At 46.1% G+C, this 20,495-nt stretch overlaps 1 long non-coding RNA gene across 5 annotated transcripts in view; it reads left to right on the top strand.

Moving 5' to 3' along the window:
- The window catches only part of LOC146833200 (uncharacterized), an 85,293-nt gene that overhangs the window by 50,485 nt on the left and 14,313 nt on the right, over positions 1 to 20,495 (top strand). For 2 of the 5 annotated variants that reach the window (XR_014960539.1, XR_014960540.1), the window contains exon 5: positions 10,079 to 10,360. The exons of the other annotated variants lie outside the window; for them this stretch is intronic. This is a non-coding gene — a long non-coding RNA (uncharacterized LOC146833200). The remainder of the gene's footprint in view (positions 1 to 10,078; positions 10,361 to 20,495) is intronic. 5 annotated transcript variants of the gene reach the window in all.

The following is a 20,495-nucleotide window of genomic DNA, read 5'->3' as shown; positions in this document are numbered from 1 at the left end:
TGATAAGGAGGGAAGACGACTAGATAATATCGGCTAGAGGTTTTCCTCCATTTCCAGCCTCCTGGTCAGGGCAGCCAATGCTTTGGCTATTCTGGGACGATATGATCGCCAGATGTGGTGCGATCTCTCCCCGTATTTAGACCAGCTACAGAGGAAGCAAAAACTGAGGCAAAAAAGATCTTGCAGGAGGGAAAATGTTCATCCTCTGAGATAATAGATTGTGCAATGGACATTGCTGCTATGGCTTTCCGCTCTCTCGCAGGAGCGGCAGTTCTTCGATGGCAAGGCTGGCTTTGGGCCACTTGGTTTCGTCAGGAGGTCCAAAACAAAATCCAGGATCTTCCGTTCGATGGTGAGATGCTATTTGGAAAGCCCATTGACGACGCGCTGCAGGACATAAAGAAGGACACGGAGACTGCTAACTCCCTTGGGACTTTGCAATACCGCAAGGTTCCTTTCCGTGGAGCGTGAGGAAAGGGTTTTTCTTCATACAGAGGCGGATACCAACAGCAGCGCTATTCCTCCTACTCGCAGCCGTTGCAATCTTACAGGCCACAATATTCGCAGCGTCAGAACCAATCGTCGTCTTTCTCTCGACCATCAACTAGAGGACGACAGGGATGCCAGGGGAGGGATTCCTCTAAGTGCCAATAGCGGCTACCAGGCTCTTCCTACTGTTCCTTCTTCCCCTGTTACACCAGTGGGGGGCAGGACAACACAACACTTCCACAACTGGCAACTTATAACATCAGAGCGGTGGGTTCTAAATATCATCTTGTCAGAACATACACTGGAGTTTCAACACCATCCAGAGCACCTCGCGCCACCAAATCCAAACATCTACACCTTCTACGGCTGGAAGCCCACCAACTCCTCCTCAAGGGAGTTATAGAGCCGGTGCCCCTATCCCAATGGGGCAAGGGATTGTATTCCCAGTTATTCCTTGTTCAAAAGACCGTAGAAAAATGACACCCAATTTTGGATCTGAGGGAGCCCAACACCTATCTCATAAAGCTCTCCTTTCGGATGGTATCCCTACAGGACATTTTGCGTCTCCTTAATCCAGGAGAATACATGTCCACCCTTGATCACGAGTACGCATACTTCCATATTCCCATTCACCCGACCCACAGGAAGTTTTTACAATTTACAGTAGCCAAGAGCCATTTTCAGTTCAAGGTACTGCCATTCGGACTCAGATCCGCACCGCGGATATTCACAAAGGTCTTAGCCCCAGTCGCAGTGTTTCTCAGGAGACAGACTCTACAAGTCTTTCCTTACCTGGATGACTGGTTGATAAAGGCACCGTTTTCCCGAGCAGCTTCAGAGGCAGTCAAAACTTGCACTCACCTCTTCAGTCGTCTGGGGCTTCAGCTCAACAGGGAAAAGTCAGTCCTGTGCCCGTCCACATCGGCCAAGTTCCTAGGTGCCAATCTGGATACGACTTTTTGCAAAGCGTTTCCATCAGAGGAATGGCAGGCAAATCTGATGGCCTCTGCCCGTCGGTTCCAAAGACGACGGTCACTTTCAGTTCGCCTATACAAATCCCTTCTAGGATCGATCTCCTCCTGCATTCCCTTAATTCCGCATTGCAGGCTGTGAATGCACCCTCTTCAAGAACAACTGGAGTTGCAATGGCGCCAAGCAGAAGGCTCTTTCAACGACAAAATAATGGTAACTCAGCCTATGAAGAAGGCTGCCAACTGGTGGACGATCAGACACAATATCTCTCAGGGTCTTCACGGTCACCCCGGCTCCTCTAATTCTTACAACAGATGCCTTGCTAGAAGGTTGGGGAGCGGTATTGCAAGACCTTCAGGTGAGCGGTCGCTGGCAGCCCGAGCACCGCATTCACCACATCAATCTGTTGGAGCTCAGGGCGATTCATCTTGCTTTGCAAGCTTTCCTTCCGTGGATAAGAGGGTTCACTGTCCTAGTCTGTACGGACAACACGACCGCTATGCACTATGTGAACAAACAGGGAGGAACAAGGTCTCGTCCGCTATCTACGATTTCGTGTGGGAGCGTTATCAAGCGCGTCGTGATATTTGTGGACTTACTTTGACTTCCATGGAGCAATTGATTGACCCAGTAACTTCTTTGGGTGTTTGGTGATCTATTCTGTTCGACATGGATCACAACTAATTCCGTGTTGGATTGTACTAGAATTGATGACATCTTTATACAGCCTTTTTGCGAAATTTTATTGAACCTATCTTGACTTGGACGTCGCCATTTCAATCTAATATTTGACTTTTTAGCCTTGTGAAAGTCACAGTACGCATGAGTACGGATGAAACACGTGTTGGCTGTTGAGAACATTTTTTTTACGAATTGGGATACAAGGTCGATGAACTATTAAAAAGAATACGTTTTGTGAAGATTTGAACTCCATTTGAATTGTTTTATGGAAATTTTGGAGCACTCTGGAATTGTTAAAGGACTCTGAGTATATTACTATTCCAACTATTGGCTTCATAACAGGAGTTTGATATATAACTGTTCACAACTTTAGAATGGGTGTGCATTAATAGCTGGTTTGTTTCATTAATGATTTTGGATAAGCTGTCTTTTCAACTTACCAACGGCACTCCTGGGTAGTGAGAGCTTACAGCTTCCTCAGCACCCCGCTATACTTATAGCATTTATATACCGAATACGCCAATAACTGATTTCTAATTACCTCGTTGTTGCTCATGAGGTGCGGTTTTTTCCAAATGTTTTGGAACACTACTAACCTTTTGTGCTATACGCTATCCAAGGAAGCTCAGGAGCTTTGGGAGTGGAGTATCCAACATCAGATATCTCTTTCGGCGGAGCATCTTCCACATGCACTCAACAAGACGGCGAATACTCTAAGTCGTCTCAAATCGGTGAGCCACAAGTGGGAACTGGACAGTCGCACTCTGGACAGGCTTTTTTTCTCTCTGGGGCACTCCGTCCATAGATCTGTTTTCCCCCCCAGAGAACAAGAAATGCCGATTCTACGCGAGCAGGGAACACCATCAGGGATCATTGTGAATGAGCTTTCGATGGCCTGGTCAGGTGCCTTTGTTTACGCCTTTCCTCCGATCCCACTAATTCCAAGGCTTCTCAAGAAGCTCAAAGCGGAGCCGTGCAGGATGATACTGGTGGCCCCGGCGTGGCTGCTCCACTTTTGGTTTACGGAGCTTCTCCTGCTCTCCCTGGATCATCCAATTCTTCTGCACCCGATTCCCTCTCTGTTGACGATGTCCCAGGGCCAAGTGGTGCATCCGGATCCGAGATCGCTTCAGTTAACAGCTTGGCTCCTGAGCACAGAGAATTTCAAAGCCTAAATATCTCATAAGAATGTAGAGAGGTGCTAGCTCAGGCCCGTGCACCAAGTACGAATAAAACCTATCGCTTGAAATGGAAGCGTTTCTGCTTGTGGTGCAAACAGGAGAACATCCATCCTTATTCCTCTGCTCTTTATCAAATTTGACCATACCTTTTGACTTTGGCTAAGTCAGGTCTCGCTCATTCTTCTATCAAGGTGCATCTGGCAGCTGTCTCTAGATTCAGACGAACTTCTTCTGGACCTTCCCTCTGGTCGGCGAGAATTGTGAAGCAATTTTTAAAAGGACTTTTTAGGGTTTTTCCACCTGTTAGACCTCCACCACCTCTGTGGCAGCTCAACCTAGTCCTTACTCAACTCATGAGGCCACCCTTTGAGCCAATTCATAGGGCGGACATTAAATTCCTCTCATGGAAAGTGGCCCTCCTCCTCGCTCTAACATCAGCTAGGAGGGTAGGTGAACTACACGCTCTCACGATAAAGGATCCGTTCTTGCAGTTTAAAAAGGACACTCTGATCCTGAGCACTCATCCCAAATTTATCCCAAAGGTCCCTTCTGACTTTCATCTGAATGAACCGATCATCCTTAAATCCTTTTTTCCTCGACCTACTAATCCAGTGGAATGGGCTCTTCACTCTTTGGATATTCAAAGGTGTCTAAAATTCTATCTCCAGCGCACCAAGGACTTCAAAAGATCTACACAACTCTTTGTTGCGTTCAGTGCCCCTCGCAAGGGATTCCCTCTGTCAAAGCAAGGGGTTGCACAATGGATTGCCAGCGCGATCCAATACTGTCACCAAGCGGCCAGCAAGCCCCTAGAAGGGCGGGTCCGGGTGCACTCTACGAGATCCATTTCTTCTTTGACGGCCCTCTTTGCAGGAGTGCCTATTAAAGACATCTGCAGGGCAGCAACATGGAGCAGTACCCATACTTTCACGAAGCATTACTGCTTAGACTCCTCCACGCGGAGTAACGTTGCAGTGGGACAAGCAGTCCTGAGGAACCTCTTCCATTAAATGGTGAGCTTTCCCTTCTAACCCTCCTTTCTTTTATTGGTTATTAGCACATTTTGTAATTCATGTTATTTACTGGCTACTTGTTTGATATCTTGTGGTTTTAATGACTGTATGCATTTCGCAAGGTTTCAACAATGTATTATTACAGAAAATGTGCGTGTTCTTACTGCTAGCTATTCTGATCCAAGCAATGGGAATCTATGAAAGTTCCAATACTGGAGTAAGAAAACAAGTTACTTACCTGTAACTTTGGTTCTCCAGTATTGGTAACTTTCATAGATTCCCATGCGCCCGCCCTCCTCCCCTGGGAAAGCTCAGCCTTCAGCATATTCTATGGTACTGTTACACAACGGCTACGAAAATCTGAGGCTCTGAGGCTATCTCAGGAAGGTTCTATGGGGTGAGGCTGTTCTGATTGGTTGTTCATTTCATTTGGTCTCTTTTACAAAAAGAGGTGGATATGCTACAAAATGAGATTAGGCCGAGGCCTTTTTTCTTCTTTTGTACCTATCTCTATGGTATTTTTTATTACCGGGGACTCCCATCTCGACGACGGGGAAAGATACAAGCAATGGGAATCTAAGAAAGTTACCAATACTTGAGAACCAAAGTTACAGGTAAGTAACTTGTTTTCTTAGTGTCTCTGTATGTGGAGGGTAATGTCCAGAGGTTAGAAGTAGAGCAGAGATCCGCAAAGAGTGGTATATCTGAATGCAGGGTTGTCATTGTAATTCGATCCAGGGTATATCGTCATTCAGGCCATTAATATGCACGTGTAAGTGGAACACCAAGTGTTGTTCTTTTTTTAGCAGGGTGGCGGCATTCCAAGAGGGGTTGGCCTCTAGGATTGGTCCATGTCAGTTGATCAGTGGTATGACATGTCTCAATGTAATGGTTGTACATTTTAGTCGTGCTGTGGCCGCAGCGGATGTTACTTTTGTGTTCACTGATTCTTGTCTTAATCAGTCTGGTGGTTAGCCCCACATAATGTAGGTTGCATGGACATGTAATAAGGTAAACAATGTTTTTTGTGTTACAGTTAGTATGTTGTTGTATCCAGCGGAATTCGCCTATCTGTAGGTCCTTAGTGTGGCGTATGGAGGCACAGGCACAGTAACTCCAACATGGGTAATGGCCTTTAACTTTTGGTAAATTCCATAGTGTTGTTTGTTGGGTAGTTTTCTGGATGCAGTGTCTGTTATGTACCAGGAGGTCCCTCAGATTTTGAGCCCTCTTGAAAGCGAATCTAGGGCGTTTCAAATTCAGTTCTCCTTTATTGACAACATTCCAGTGTCTTAGAATTATGTGTTTTGTCTTGTTGGACACTTAGGTGTATGTCGTGACACAGGTAATGGTCTCATCTTTGGGTTTTGAAATGGTTTCTCTTAGAGCTTCACAGTGGTTATTGCGAGCTCTCTTCTTGGCAGTTCTAATGACTTTGGTAGGATAATGCCTAGTCTGAAGATTTTTGCTCAGATCATCAGCTTGTTGGTTGTAGTCGCTTGTGTTGCTACAATTCCTTCTCAACCTCAAGAATTGTCCATATGGGAAGTTTTCACTTAGTGCTTTCGGGTGGTGGCTGTCAAAAGGGAGTAGACTGTTAGTTTTTAGTGTTCCAGGTTTCAGGGAAATGAGGAGATCCAGGACAGGGATTTCTTCACTGGATTTAGAATGGGTGAATTTGAGGTAGGGGTCCATCGTATTGATCCAGGGGTGAAATCCTCTATACCCTGTCTCAATCATCTTTATGACTTGGCAGATTCTGATACCTACTGCCACTTCGACTATACTTTAAATCGATACAGTAACCTGTTCTGTGGTAGTATTTTTTAACACTTCACACTAGGATCCCGCCATATTCTGGATCCCTCCATGAAATATTTGTTATGGGTTCCACACAATAAACCACTAGCTCTTGGTAGTTCCATGATGGCTACAATGAGTGCCCCTCACAACATCTACGTCCAATTTCCAACAGTGTCCGCTGACTCCTCACCTTCTACTCTCACATATGCCTCTTATTCCAAGATGGTGTCTACATTTGCTGCTATCTGAATCACTAAACTCATTTCAGACAGTCATGGCCAAATACCACGTGACCATCACGTCACTTCCCATGCACCCACAGCCCCACCCCTTTACAGGGACTTCAAGAGCGAAAGCATCCCGCCACATCTACTTTCGAGCAACCAAGATGTCGGTAGTTGCTAGAGTCTGTGCCTGTCAACATAACTGTGAGTAGTACCGCTCTAATCGATTAATGTAAACGCACCATGGAACCACCTGGGCAGGTCAACTGTTTATCAGACAGAGAGCATAAATTGCCTTTGATTTCTAAGCGCTGAAATACTTATGCCTGATATTGTTCTTCATGCGTATTATTATTCGAGACTGCAAGCTAAATGGATCATTTGAAGTCCTATTTTGTTCATAGTTTGTAGAAGAGCTTTCATTTTACAGGTTTGCATTGTTCAGCATATGTAATGCTTGTAAATTAAATTGAAAATTAACATCACTAGGAATGAACGTAGCACATACAGTTGTCCATAGCCATTGAAATGTACTAAGCCTATTTCTACACTGCCACCTAGGTAGTTTAGGATGTATGCCCTGGTGTAGGTATTAACACCTGTAGTGCTACAGGTAAAAATCCTAGTGGGAGTAGACTCAGGGGCATATTCACAAGGACTTATCTCCGATTTATCTCCACCTTAACGCATCAAAAGCGGAGATAGAGTTAACACCCCATCTGACAAGCTGGTGCAAACTGCAGACATCGCCAGTATACCCGCGATAACTGCCCCAAAATTTATCTCTACGGTGGACACCACCAACTAACCCTAATAAGATGCAGAGTAGGCGTTCCTGTGCAAAAACACACGAAAAAACCACAACACCACTTTCACAACGAACTGCCAGACCCGCGATGCGAGTCAAAACCACAGGATAAGCCGCGGTAGCAGCAGGTATTTAACACCTGCCTTTTGCTGGTGTTAAGCAGGACGACTACCTGCAGCACGAAAGGGAGCTCAGCCAAGAGCCACACCGGAAGACCCACACATGCAATGGAGACAATGATCATACCCATGAGGGCCACAACACCCACCTCAACCACCCCAGGCCCGCCACCACCCCCAGGACCTGTCCCATCCCCCCTCCCCGGGAACACCACAGAGGCAGCATACACAAGTGTGGGGGCTCGTGGGAGGGAGGAGCAGCTGTGTGGCAACGTAACACACAGTGAGGCCGCTCATGTGCCCTGTGCTGGGCATATCATCCATGATTCCCAAGGTCGCAGACGTCCCACCACACCCACAACAGGCCTCTGCCCATCTCCTGTATGCATGCATATGGTGAAGTCCCTGTAGGGATGAAAGGTCCTTTCGTCTGAACTATCAGGCGGTAGCAAAACTGCAGCTCTGAGCAGGAACTTGCATGTGGGCAGCCCCCTCTGACAGATACACTAGCATTTGCTTGCGACTCCCACCCTACGCACTGCCCGACGTGAGACCAACGTGTACACATCCCACACGTACTCCCACCACAGGCCTGCACCCATTGCACACAGACACGGCTCATTGCACCGAGCTGTGCCATTACATTCACAGGACTGGCGCTGGGCAAGCCTGCGCCGCTTCAAGTAGAGCCACTGACGCAATGGTTGACCATCCGGGACACATGCTCGACTCCAGTCACGTGGACCTGTACCGTGCATGTCTGGGGGCACTGCACGTGCACATTTGTGTGGTCCATGGATGTCTGCCTCTCCAATGTGACGGTAGCTGACCTGGATTACGACGTGTGTGTGCGCCCCCTGTTAGCCACGACCAGGAGTGTTAAAGTGATGCCCGTTTATGGCATGCATGGATTTTTGGCATGCAGGCTGGGAACTGGACCTGGGAGATTGCAAGAGTCAACGTGTGCACTGAGCACATTGAGGCACTACCCGATTGGGCTTTGGTGCACATTGGGTCAAGTGGTTGGAGTCAGCACATCTGTCCGGGTCAGCTGATGGATTACGTCGACGACATGTCAGATGTGGTGGACAACGATCGCTCATTGGAGATGTTGGCCTATGCAACTGCACTCGCGTTCATGGACGAGTGACAAGGTACCTGCAGCCACAACTGGATGTGACCCATTGCACGTGTCCCGACGCCTGGGAATCTGGTCACATGTCACATGTCCCAAGATGACACTGGGCATGGCTGCATTGGCCTGGACTCCTGTTCCAGGCGCGGACAACCAACGCGGGTTGGCACTGACTTGTGTTGGTGATGGACTCCCCTAATGTGGACATGGGCGCTTTCGTACTTTTCTCATTCAGACATGCTGCTGCATTGGTCTGTCTTTGGTGGCACTTCTCTTGGTCGTACTGGCACGCACTTGTTGATAAAGTTTCCTCACTTTCACTTGTCTCCAACTGTGTTGTGTCTTGATTTCTATGCCAATCTGTGTGTCACAGACTCTCTGGCTCCCTGCCATATGTGCATTGCTACCCCATCAGGACTGTGGGTTTGGACTTGTGCATTATCATGTCCCTGTTTCGGGCTTAGCCAGGTGCGTATGGCCGTTTACCAGCCACAGGCGGGTGCACTTGTGTCCTGTGTTAGGTTGTGCAGATGTTGGTGGTTGTACCACCATGTGTTTGGTGTTGGGGTGCTCTGCTTCCTATGTGTGTGTGCTGCATTATGTGTGAGATGTCACTTCAGCTCTGATTTGGCTCACCCTTCTCCCTTTCAGGCAGTTTGGTTTTCACTTCTGTGCTTGTTCAGTGGTGTGATTTTGCCGGGTTGTCTGACTTGTGCTCCTGGTTGGTGTTGTTACTCTTGGGCATGGTTTCTCTTCAGTTGTGCTATGCTTAATTGTGCATGTGTGCCATTGTGCCCATTACCCCCCGTCCACCCAGCCCCTGCTTATTCCTCTTCCTGTTGTTGTTGTGTCTTTTGTTTTGGGCAGTTTTCGGTCCCCGAGTCCTGCCACCATCTCCAGACTGATGTGGTGGACATCATTTCCTCCATGTCATCCAGCTTCTGATGTGGCGCTGGACTCCCACCTCCGGTGTGCATTGCTGTCTTCTTGTTGTTGGCGTGTTTCTGGTTGTTTGTGCCTTTCGCATCATTCCGGATGTTCTGGTTTACTTCTATTATCCTCCTCCGCTCTCAGGCTGCATTCACGTTGTCCAAGATGGCCTGCCATGTACAATGTTTTGTTGCCAATGGGGCTTGTGGGGTGGTCTGCTGGCTCAGGTTGCCTCCATTGTGCTTGGATGTTGTTTTCTGTGTGGTTTGTCTTTTTTTTTAGCCCTTTATTGTGCTTATTCCCGCCTTCCATGTGTATCGCGGGCCTGGTGGTGCTTATCCCTGCTTTCCTCATCGCGAATGGGCCCATCGCATGTTTTTTTGCGTTGTGGTTTGTGTTTTTATCTCCGTCGAGGTGGTTGTATCGCGGACATTGTCCACGGTGTCGGCAGACTATCGCATGGTACCGCCTTGTTGTGAATTCCACGTTGACACTGGGTTATTTTCCCGCGATAGGCTGCGATGTGTAAGGTTACGTTAACATTTTATGGTGATGTTTAGCACATGTTCTTGTGAATATACCCCTCAGACTTTTGCCCTTATGAAAGTAATAATTTATTACAATTTATTTGGGGTTATGACACTATTATTAAAGAGCCAAGTGAAAACTCAGTATGTGATATGCACCATTTAAACTATTTATGTTCCTTTTTTTGTTGTTGAGAGGAAAACCGTACTACTGTTCGAATGGGCCTATTTGAACTCTTGAACAGCATGGTTGCCTTCAAAGAATCGTCTCCAGATTAGGGCCAGGAGCATGGTGGGCATTTCAAGACTCTCAGCAGGTTTTGTCTTAACCGGATTGAGCTGAGCCAAAACTCCATGAACTTAAAAATGACATTGGGAAGAGGACATTAGCTCCCTAGCCACACATAAACTCTACATCAAACCACTGGAGCCTCTGAGACTGAATATTGTATGATGTTGAAGCAGAGAAAAAAATATTGTAAGTACATGTGTGTATTTTTAAATAAATGCATCATTTTCTTTTTCGGGAGATTCGTATTCTCTGCATTATTATCTGGAAGAATTCAAATGTAAGATCTTGTTTTATTTTCTATACTTAGCACGTTCTTTCTTTGCCCCCCCCCTCCTTCAGCCAAACTTATTTGATATCTCTGTTCGTTTAAAAAGTTGCTTCCTGTTTAATCACTGTGTTTTTGAATGAATTTCTCCTAGTTGGGCAGCATGGATAGGAGGCTTTATTTCCTTCAACTAAATTGTACACATACAGCTTCTGACAATACTACAGATAAAAATTCCTCGTTAAGACCACACTACAACAGAGATCGAACTCTTCGGTGTATTTTTTTAATTGCCACACTTTCCAATTACCCTACTCATCCTTTATTGATATTACCTTGCTTAAAATGTACAATCTGTTTGGCTACATCACTTATTTCAGTTGTATTGTCTTACTGTAATGGGCTGCGTCTCTGTTCCCAGTGGTAATTCCTCACTTTCAGTCCTCTAGACAGTGCTGCAGCTGCTTCTCTGGTCCCGTCAGTAACTCCTCCATTCTAAGTCCTATAGGCAGTGGTGCAGCTGTGTCTCTGTTCCCAGTGATAATTCCTCATTCTTATGTCCTCTAGACAGTGCTGGAACTGCTTCTCTGGTCCCGCCGGTACCCTCTCCATTCTAAGTCCTCTAGACATTGCTGCAGCTGCACTTCTGTTCCCAGTGATAACTCCTCATTCTTATGTCCTCTAGACAGTGCTGCAGCTGCTACTCTGGTCCAGTCAGAAACTCCCCCGTTTTAAGTCCTCTAGGCAGTGCTGTTGCTGTGTCCCTGTTCACATTGGTAATTCCTCATTCTAAGTCCTCTATACAATGCTGCTAGCTGCTTCTCTGGTGCCATCAGTAACCCCTCCCCCCTATGTCCTCTAGGCAGTGCTGCAGCTGTGTCTCTGTTCTTAGTGGTAATTCCTCATTCTCAGTCCTATAGTTAGTGCTGTAGCTGTTTCCCTGGTGCTGCCAGTAACTCCTACAGTCCTCTAGGCAGTGCTGCAGATGCTTCTCTGGTCCCAGTATTAATTCCTCATTCTAACTCCTTTTAAGTAGTGCTGCAGCTGTTTCTCTGTTCACACATCCACTACATTCGAAACCATAATACATAGGTAAAAGGCATTGTCATGTAGAAGGCCAATAATTCTAACTCTCAAAAATGCAAGGCCAATTGTAGTGCAAATGCTTGTTTGCAATACAACAAAATGTAAATAGCTATAAATGAACTGCACACATTCAGCAGGTTAGGAAAGTAAAATGTAAGCACAATTATTTGTAATTCTGAAGTGTGTGGGAAACAAAGATTTAAATAGATCAAAACAAATCAAGACACTTTATGTGATGATGCCCAAATGATAAATAATCACTGAAACCTGATTTCCACATACTGTCACATGTGTGTAATATAGTTCTATCAGTAAAACTGTATGTCTGTGGAAATGTAATGCCCATTTCAATGGAAATTATGGTGACTGTAAATTACATTGTATTACCTCATGATGCTTTAGTTACATTAAAAAATTGCTTGCCTCGCCCACTAAAGCTAGGTGAGTCAGGAAAGTTTGTTGTTCAAAAAATTGGGTCATGGTCCATAAATGTTTGGGAATCACGGATGTAGCCAATTAGTTCATAGAGTATTTTTCTTTTAGTACATAAATAAGTAGTGCATCCCACTTACATAACATTCTTTAAATTGAATATCTCTAACTGCTGGGCGACCGCTGTCTCACACGGTTAAGGTAAGAACAAACCAAGATTAACTAGAATAGCCATGGACCTTAAGGATGGAGCTAATTTGAAAATTAGAACGGTACTGTCTGGAAGCTGAAGGCCAGGTATGACATAGTTTGGGCCCTGCTGACAAGAAATTGTGCCCACGTAGGGCAATATAGCAAAATGAGTCTTGTGTGATCAGCTCTGTGTAGATGGCCTTAGGGTCCTGGGTAGTTGGTGGAGTGTGCATTTTTCCTGCAGGTTTAAGCAACCAAAGGCCAGATGTACAAACATTGAGAATTGTGATTCGCAAATTGTGATTTTTACCGAATCGCAATTTTGAAATTGCGATTCCTAATGTATGAAAGTTTTAAATTAAAATGAGTGCTTTCTAATGGGCTGCAGATTGACCTACCTCATTAATATTAATTAGGTAGGTGCCATTTGTTATCCATTAGGCATGATAGCCATCACAGGGATGGTGGCCTCTTGGGGTCAGAAGACCACCAGGTATGTGATTGCTTATAAATGAAGCAATCTTCTTATTTTAACGTAATTGGGATGCCTTTCAAAAACAAAAAAGTAAACTTCTATAATATTTTTTTAAGAGTAGGCAGTGGTCCATGGGATATGCTCTTAAAATATATATGGGCAGATTTATGATAACTGGCGCATCCCTGCATATCAGCAGGGATGCGCCAGTTATTATGCGCCACAGCTGCGCCACCATGGATGCGCCGCATTTATAATGCGGCGCACCATGGGGCAAAAACGGCACAGATGCGTGACGCATCTGTGCCGTAAAAGTGGTGCATTGCTGGAGTTGCGTCGCAAGCGCGACGCAGCTCCAGCAATGTTCTGGGGGGCCCTATCTGTACAATGCTGCGTCAATCCTTACGCCTGCTTCAAGCAGGCGCAGGGTTTTGACGCAGCATGGGCCTAAAAGTGACTGAGTGAAATCTTGTAGATTTCACTCAGCCACTTTTAGGAGGCGTTCCTGCGCCGGAACGCCCCCACCTGCCCTGGAACGCCTACATGTGGCGCAGGGCTTTACAACGTGACGCATCTCCCAGATGCGTCACGTTGTAAATACCCCGCACCATGGCGCAGGATTTGCGCCGCTGCTGCGTCACAAAAGTGACGCAACGGCGGCGCAAAAGTGGCGCAATGCAACATAAATCTGCCCCCATAGTTTTTAATATTCTCAAAGGGGAAGGGGCCACATTGGGACTCTTTACGATTTGTGAATGGTTATCACCTCCTTTGAAGAGGTGGTAAAATATGAACATTTTGCAATTGTACATACTATTGCGAATCGCTATTTGGAAGAGATGCCCTAAACACGCACCATCCAAATACCAATTCACAAACCCAAACTGTGATTCTGTAAAATCGCATTATGGTGTTTGTACATCGCAAAATGCATTTGTGAGGTCGAAAATGGTCCGGTTCTGCAAATAGGACTGTTTGTGACCTCAAAAATGCTTCCTACATTCTGGTCCCAAGTTGGTAAAACATTTATCGATCAGACCTAGGCACTTTAATCTGAGTATGTGTTCAGCATTAAAATCCAGTGGATATTGCATTCAGAATTGAAATCCTGGCAATATTTCCCCTTTCAAATTTGAATCCAGCATTCTTGGCCACCACTACTTTTTGGGGAGTTTGCCAGTAGGTCCCATAGATAGGCATTTGCAGTAGTCCAACCTGAAATTACCAAAGGCCATTATTTAACGACCAGTGTTGCTAGTAGGGTTGCAGTACAGGGATGCCCTCACCCTTGAGGAGCTCCCCATTCAACACATTGCCAATGAATATCTGCGAGAAATTGAACCATCAAGGCAACCTCACTTATGACTTTGCGTTATGACGCTGGTTGCTTGCAGTGTGATTCATGGCCTCTTTTAACTATTAAACTTCTTAACCGCTTTACTGAAGGTTCAAATAAGGAAAAACAGTGGCTTTTGTATTGCTTGCACTGAAGGCGTCTGAAGGCCATAACCTCCTCATCCGTCTTCCTCGCCACAGTAATTAAAAGTGAACATTCTGCTCCCACAGAAACTCCAAGTAAAAAGCTAAATACTAGTCCCCCTATCCCTCCAATATGGCCCCAGTGGCAACAACCAATCAGGTAAAAGGGCGCAAAAGTCCCAACGTGACCCGTTTTTTTGTTTCTGCACTACTCTGAGTGCTGTTCATGTTCCTGTTGTTCAGGTAAGTTAGGGGCAGCGGTCCTGCTTTAGAGGACTCTTGGGTCCCGTTCTGGGGAGGGGCACTGTTTCATGTGTTTTTATTTGTTTTTCCTCCCCCTTGTTTGGCATTGGGCATTCTCCCCTGTCCTTCTCTAGCGAACGCTGGGATTTGCCGTGCCTATGTATTTGTTGTTGGGTATGCCGAGTCCTGCTTTAGCGGACTCGGCATCTCTTTCTCATTTATCATGTTCGACTCCTGCCTTAACGGAGTCGACGTGTTTTCTTAGTTTTTTAGGCTACCGGGGGAGCTGAACCCCCTCCCGCTTTTGTTTTTCTTTGGTTATACTGCTGCAGATGGTATTAAGAGTAGTAATAAAGTACTTTTTCAAGATGAAAGGGTCATTGCTAAACAGGTGGGGTGATGTTCTGAAGGAGATTGTGCAGCATGTGATTCATGACTGGCCTAGAAAACGTGAGGTGGAAAGAAGCACGCAACCTATTTGTAAGGTTGCAGATGAGCTGACGGTGGAGGGTGAATGATTTATGCGCCTACACAATTGTGTGCCACCAGCTTCTGAGAGACACAGATTTCTTGGTTTGGGCTATGAGGGGCTTTTGGTAATGGGAGTGACTAAAAACATTTTACTTACATCATACTTTGCAACGTATACTGTGGTATATTGTGAAAAGTTACGTGGAAGCATGTCGAGAATTTAGACTTTGTGATACACTGTTAAACACACTACACCTTTGTGCAACTTTAGAGTATTGGTGAGATCTTAGTTAGGTTGTGTAGCCCTTTAAATGTGCCGGTTGATGACTTGAAATACATGGCAGGTTTTGGCTGATTCATTCATTGATAACTTTATTTCGGTCAGAGACCATAAAAGTGGAGATAAAATACATACATACATAGGACATTCAATAAAAAGATAAATATAGATATGTTCTTAAAAAATAGGATTAAACAGTAGGTATCAAAGCTGTTTCAATGATTTAAAATGATTTAAAACTTGTCCTTCGGCGCCACATACCATAGAGGAAACGGGAGACAGCAAATACAATGGGCGGAGAAGTGTCATATCTAAGAACTCTACACGCCTGCACACAGTGTCTAAAACCCAAATTTCTACATATTGGAATAAGCCAAGCTTTGAGTATGTTACTGTATGCTGGGCAAAAAAATAAGACATGGATAACATCTTCTCTGATATGGTTACATGCTGGACAGTTTTCGTTTTCAGTTTTTGCCCATTTCGAGGTGAATGCCCTGATGGGCAAAGAACCATGCCTTAGTTGGACATATATTTTCCTCGCGAAAGGGGGTTGGACTAGATCCAAAAATTTCTCCCACTTCATTTCGAATTTAAATGTGAGGAACTCAGTAGAAAGCCTTCCATAGGAAGTTGAACATTGTAGTGCACGTAGATTTTGCTGTCTCACCAAATTTAGCAACTGGGCCCTAGATATCCTCGGGCAACTCAGCTCAGGGGACCCCCATAACTGGGGCAAACCTATTTTTAATGAGAAGGCCTTAATGTGGGAGAGCCAAGGAATATTTTTGTTCTTTAACTGTTCCCAGGCCTCCCGAAATTCAACTCTAAAGGATACCAGCTCGGGTACTGACCAGAGCCTCCTCCAGTAGAGCAAGGGACGCAGTTCTGCCAAATTCTCAATGGACTCCAAACCCAAATCCATTCGCAAGGGGATGAGGGGTGTACTTGTCAGTAGGCCCACCAAATTTCTCATAAAGGCCTGTTCAACCCTCAGAAGGCTTGTTGCACTCTTGTGGCCCCAAAGTTCAGCACCATAAAGAGATGCAGTCCGAGCCTGGAGGCCATAGATCTCGAGGGCGGGCGCGACCGGTTTAGATATCGATGCTCTCTGTAGCTTGTCAATACCCCCTGCTATTTGTGAGAGTCTAAGAGCAGATTTGGCAATCTGGTGGCCCAGCCAAAATCCCCCGTCAATGTAATCCCAAGGTAGACGAAAGTTTTAACTCGTTCCAACGGAACACCATTCAAAAGAGGGTTCCGGCGCGTGCGCCTCGGGGGATTAAAGATCATAAACTTGGTTTTGTCCAAGTTAATCTCCAAACCTCGCGAGGGGCAAAAGCTCACGAAACCATCCAGGACACGCTGGATGCCCGAAGATGTTCGGGATAACAAAAAGGTGTCGTCTGCGAACATTAATGCAGTCACCCGGCCAGACGCCAATCGAGGGGCATCATTGTCCTTTATTTCGTTCAGAGTATCGACAAGACCATTAATGAATAGACTAAAAAGGGTAGGGGCCAAAACGCACACTTGCCGAACGCCCCTAGAGACAGGGAAACGGTCCGAAAGGGCCCCGTGTCTCCCACACCTGACCTGTGCATAATTTCCAATGTGCAGACGGATCAGGATATTGAGCAGATAGGGCGGAAGGCCCAAATTGGCCAATACCTCCCACAATTTTTTCCTAGGTACCAAATCGAAAGCAGCCCGCAGGTCCACAAAGACAAGTTAGAGGCTGCCACCCTCGACCCTTGTGGTTTTCCAAAAGAGGACCTGGAGCCGGATGATTTGGTCCAAGGTTGAGATGCCGCACCTAAATCCAGCCTGGAGGGTGGACAATAATTCCCGTTCCTCCATCCAGGCTTGTATCCTGTCCAATATAATTCTGCCCATTAGTTTTTGTGTTGTATCTAACAAACTGATGGGCCTATAGTTTGAAGGGATAAGTGGGCAACCTTTTTTGTAAATGGGGACAATCTCAGCCCCCAGCCAAGTGTCCGGTGGATCAGACCCCATAAGGGCCGCGTTAAATAAAATGACAAGGTAAGGAGCCCATATTTTAGGCTGGGATCGAAATAGGTCCCCCGGCAGTTTATCGAGGCCAGGAGCTTTGTTTGGGAGCAATCTGGCTATAGCGGATTCTACCTCCTTCAGAGTAATACTCTCTAGGGGGTTAAAGGGATGCACGCTCGATCCCGACTCTCCGCCCGAGGCCCCCGTCAGTCGACACTCGTGACGGGGGTCTGGGGTAGGGGGCCGGGCGAGCGTCGCAATTCCCTCCTGATTTGGTCCAAGGGCCAGGTTGGAACCTGGCCACGATAGTTCATCATGCTTCGGACATGCACATAAAGCCCCAAAATGAGCTTCCCACACTGAGGGCGCAATATTTGGAAAAGTAGCTTGCCCTCCTCCCTTGGAGCCTGAACTAACAATGGCCCAAAATGTCTTTGCGTCCTTAGTCAGGAGCGCATTTCTCAGCTCTTCCCACCTAGCTTCCTCCCAGTCCCTCTTGGCTCCCTCGATTGCCTTTTTATAAAGCAAACGGAATGATCTAATTTTTAAGCTGTCCCTGGCTTTAATTGCAGTAAGGAGATCCTTCTTAGCTTTCCTGCATGTGACATTGTACCAGGTGTGTATCTTAGCCCCACCACGTCTAGGCCTACTTAGAGGGCAAAAAACATCCCCCAGCACACTGGCCAACTGTCTATGGATGTTTACAGCATGGCCATTTGGTGGCAATTCGGCCATCGCAGCTAACCATGGAATAACAAGCTGATATATTTCACCCAGCCTAGACGGGAAGTTCTGAAAGTAGGGCCAGTTAACCCTACGACGGTTATTCGAGACCATCAGAGGCAGGATCATATTAGTAGTAGAGCCGGCTTCAGGATTAGTCAACCCAAAACTCCCTGGCTTGAGTGTAAGAACTAGGGCATTGTGGTCACTGTCATGTCTCGGATACACTCTAAATTCTAAAAGCCTGTCTCAATGTCTTACTTCCATCATGATGTAGTCAATGATGGACATTTGCGCTACCCTGTTAAATGTGGGAGACCCTGGATGGTCAGGGTCCAGTCTCCCAGTACACGCTCGCAGGGACGTAGCAAGTGAAAATGATTTAATTTGGAGGACCAACCGAGTCCATGCCTTAACAGGAGGGATCTTTGGTTCCGGGATACACCAGAGCAGGTCTTCATCGTCCTGCTCATCTGAGTCTGGATTTGCCAAGGGCTCGAATTGACAGTTAAAATCCCCACCAACAATAATTATAACAGAGGGGTCAAGAGTCTGGATAAAGAGACCTAATGCTTTTATCGTATCTGACTCCTGCCCACTCCTAACTGGCCTAGAATAGATATTTATTATGGCTATTTTTGATGTGTTGGGGGTGTCAGTAACACGCATTGGACATCAGGGGAGTTGGTTGGCATTTGAGTAGCTTGGACGCCCAAATGGGTGCCTATCCAAATTGACAGGCCGCCAGATGGGCGGCCTCTGCCACCAGATACTGCCAGGATGTGAAAAATTGCATAACCAGGACTAACACTCTCCTCTAAGGCCCAGGTTTCCTGGATAAGGCAGATGTCATGTGCTGCCATAAAAGAGCCCCAGTCAGGATTAGATAGTTTGTTTTTTAAACCAGCAACGTTCCACGAAAGGATTTTTATAGTACCATCGGCTGCCTTACCAATGGCTTTTGAAATTCCTAATGCCATGGTTGAGGTACGATCGCAAATGGGGGACTCTAGAGGAAGTCTCCTCTCTGTTTTATCTATACAAGGTGCTTCCCCCCCTACAACAGAAACTCCTCTCGGGAGCCCCACATCCCCCAAGTCACACCCTGCCCACACAACCAGAAGGTGTACCCACTGCAGAGATAGGGGTTTTAATATTTCCCTCCAGTGCAGTTAAAGGGGTAGGTGTTTCACTAGTGTTGTTCGGAACTAGCTCCTTGTCGTGTGGGCGTCAATCAACCTGGTTCAATACACTAAACCTATTTCTGTGCGCAAAGGAAAACAGAGGGGGATTATAGGCATGGAAATCTACCCAATTTACATGTCCCTGGTGCACTCCAGATGGACAACCATTTCGACCCTCGTCATATTTAGCACTTTTGCAATGAACTGGTCTCAAATGAGGCACAGGATAAAAGTATGACAAGTGAATGGGGAGGATTTGAGAATTTAATCTGGAGGGGGACAAACCACAGATAAGCTCAACGGCAGCAGTATCCCTAAAGTTTATTATCACACAATTCCCTGAAATAGTTTTGGGACCCTTCCCAATCCAATCTATGCGTCTTACCGAAAGGATTTCCCCAGAAATATAGGAGGGGAGAGGTCTATTTACATTAAGCCACTGTATACACTTATTTTTTAACTCAATATGGCTTTCGTTTTTTCCCTGGGTTAAAGGTGGAACCCCCGTTAAAACTACAACATACGGTAAAGACTCTGGGGGAAGGTTGATAATTTGCAACTCCTAAGCAGTAGCTATAGAAGATGGATTAAGATTTGTTGGGGCCAGGACATCGGGGGGCCCCCTGTCCAGTCTATGACTTTCACATCCTATTTCCTATTTTCTCTTCCCTGGAAGTGGCTTCTGCATTTGCAGAAGCCAAGGCCGGGATTGCAGCTACATGGGAGCCGTCAGCGACTATAGATGAACTTAGGGGAGAGCTATCTGTTTCCAAAGCAGACTCATTGTTAATGAGGGCCAGTCGTATGCCTTTGTTCCCAGTAGCACTATCAGCTACTAAAGTGCTCCCTGCTTCAGGAGCACTGCCACCTGCTCCACTAGGGGCAGATTTCCCGTGTGGGGCCGTTGGGGGCATTTTCCCCAAACCCCTATTATTAAGGGTAGAAACTAATCTATCAATCCTGGTTACCAGGGGTTTGATATGTTTACCAATAATCTGTTCTAAAAGAGACTGGAAGTCAGCTACTAAACTAGTAACCCACAGCGGAGCTAGCGTGTTTGCTGGGGAAGGGCCTGTAGTAATTAGTAGAGGATCGTACTTTTGGCCTATATTTTTAGTTGGCTTCTTTACAAGTTTCCTTTTCTTGCCTCTAGGCCCCGGTTTATTTATTATAATAGTGTTTGGGGGAGATGGAGATAGGCTTGGGGATGCATGGCTAACTATAGTGTCTGTAGGGACCTGGGCGCAGGGTAAGTCGGCAAATGATGGCGTGAGAAAAGAGCTTACATCTAGAGGGTTTGATACAATTGTAGAGTAGTCCCCAACCTGCTCTACCAGTGGTGCCACAGGGGTAATAGACAACCTTCGTTCTGTGTTTTCGATGGCATTTACCACAACCCCGATGGTTTTTTGGAGCATCTTGTCGATAGCCGTAAGCGAAGGAAGGGGAGGTGCCGTGGCCACCTGTTGTCTCGT

Source organism: Triturus cristatus, chromosome 4_2 (genome assembly GCF_964204655.1).
Source record: "Triturus cristatus chromosome 4_2, aTriCri1.1, whole genome shotgun sequence".
NCBI lineage: Eukaryota > Metazoa > Chordata > Amphibia > Caudata > Salamandridae > Triturus > Triturus cristatus.
Note: the sequence above shows the minus strand (reverse complement) of the source record. Positions and strands in the feature narration are given on the sequence as shown.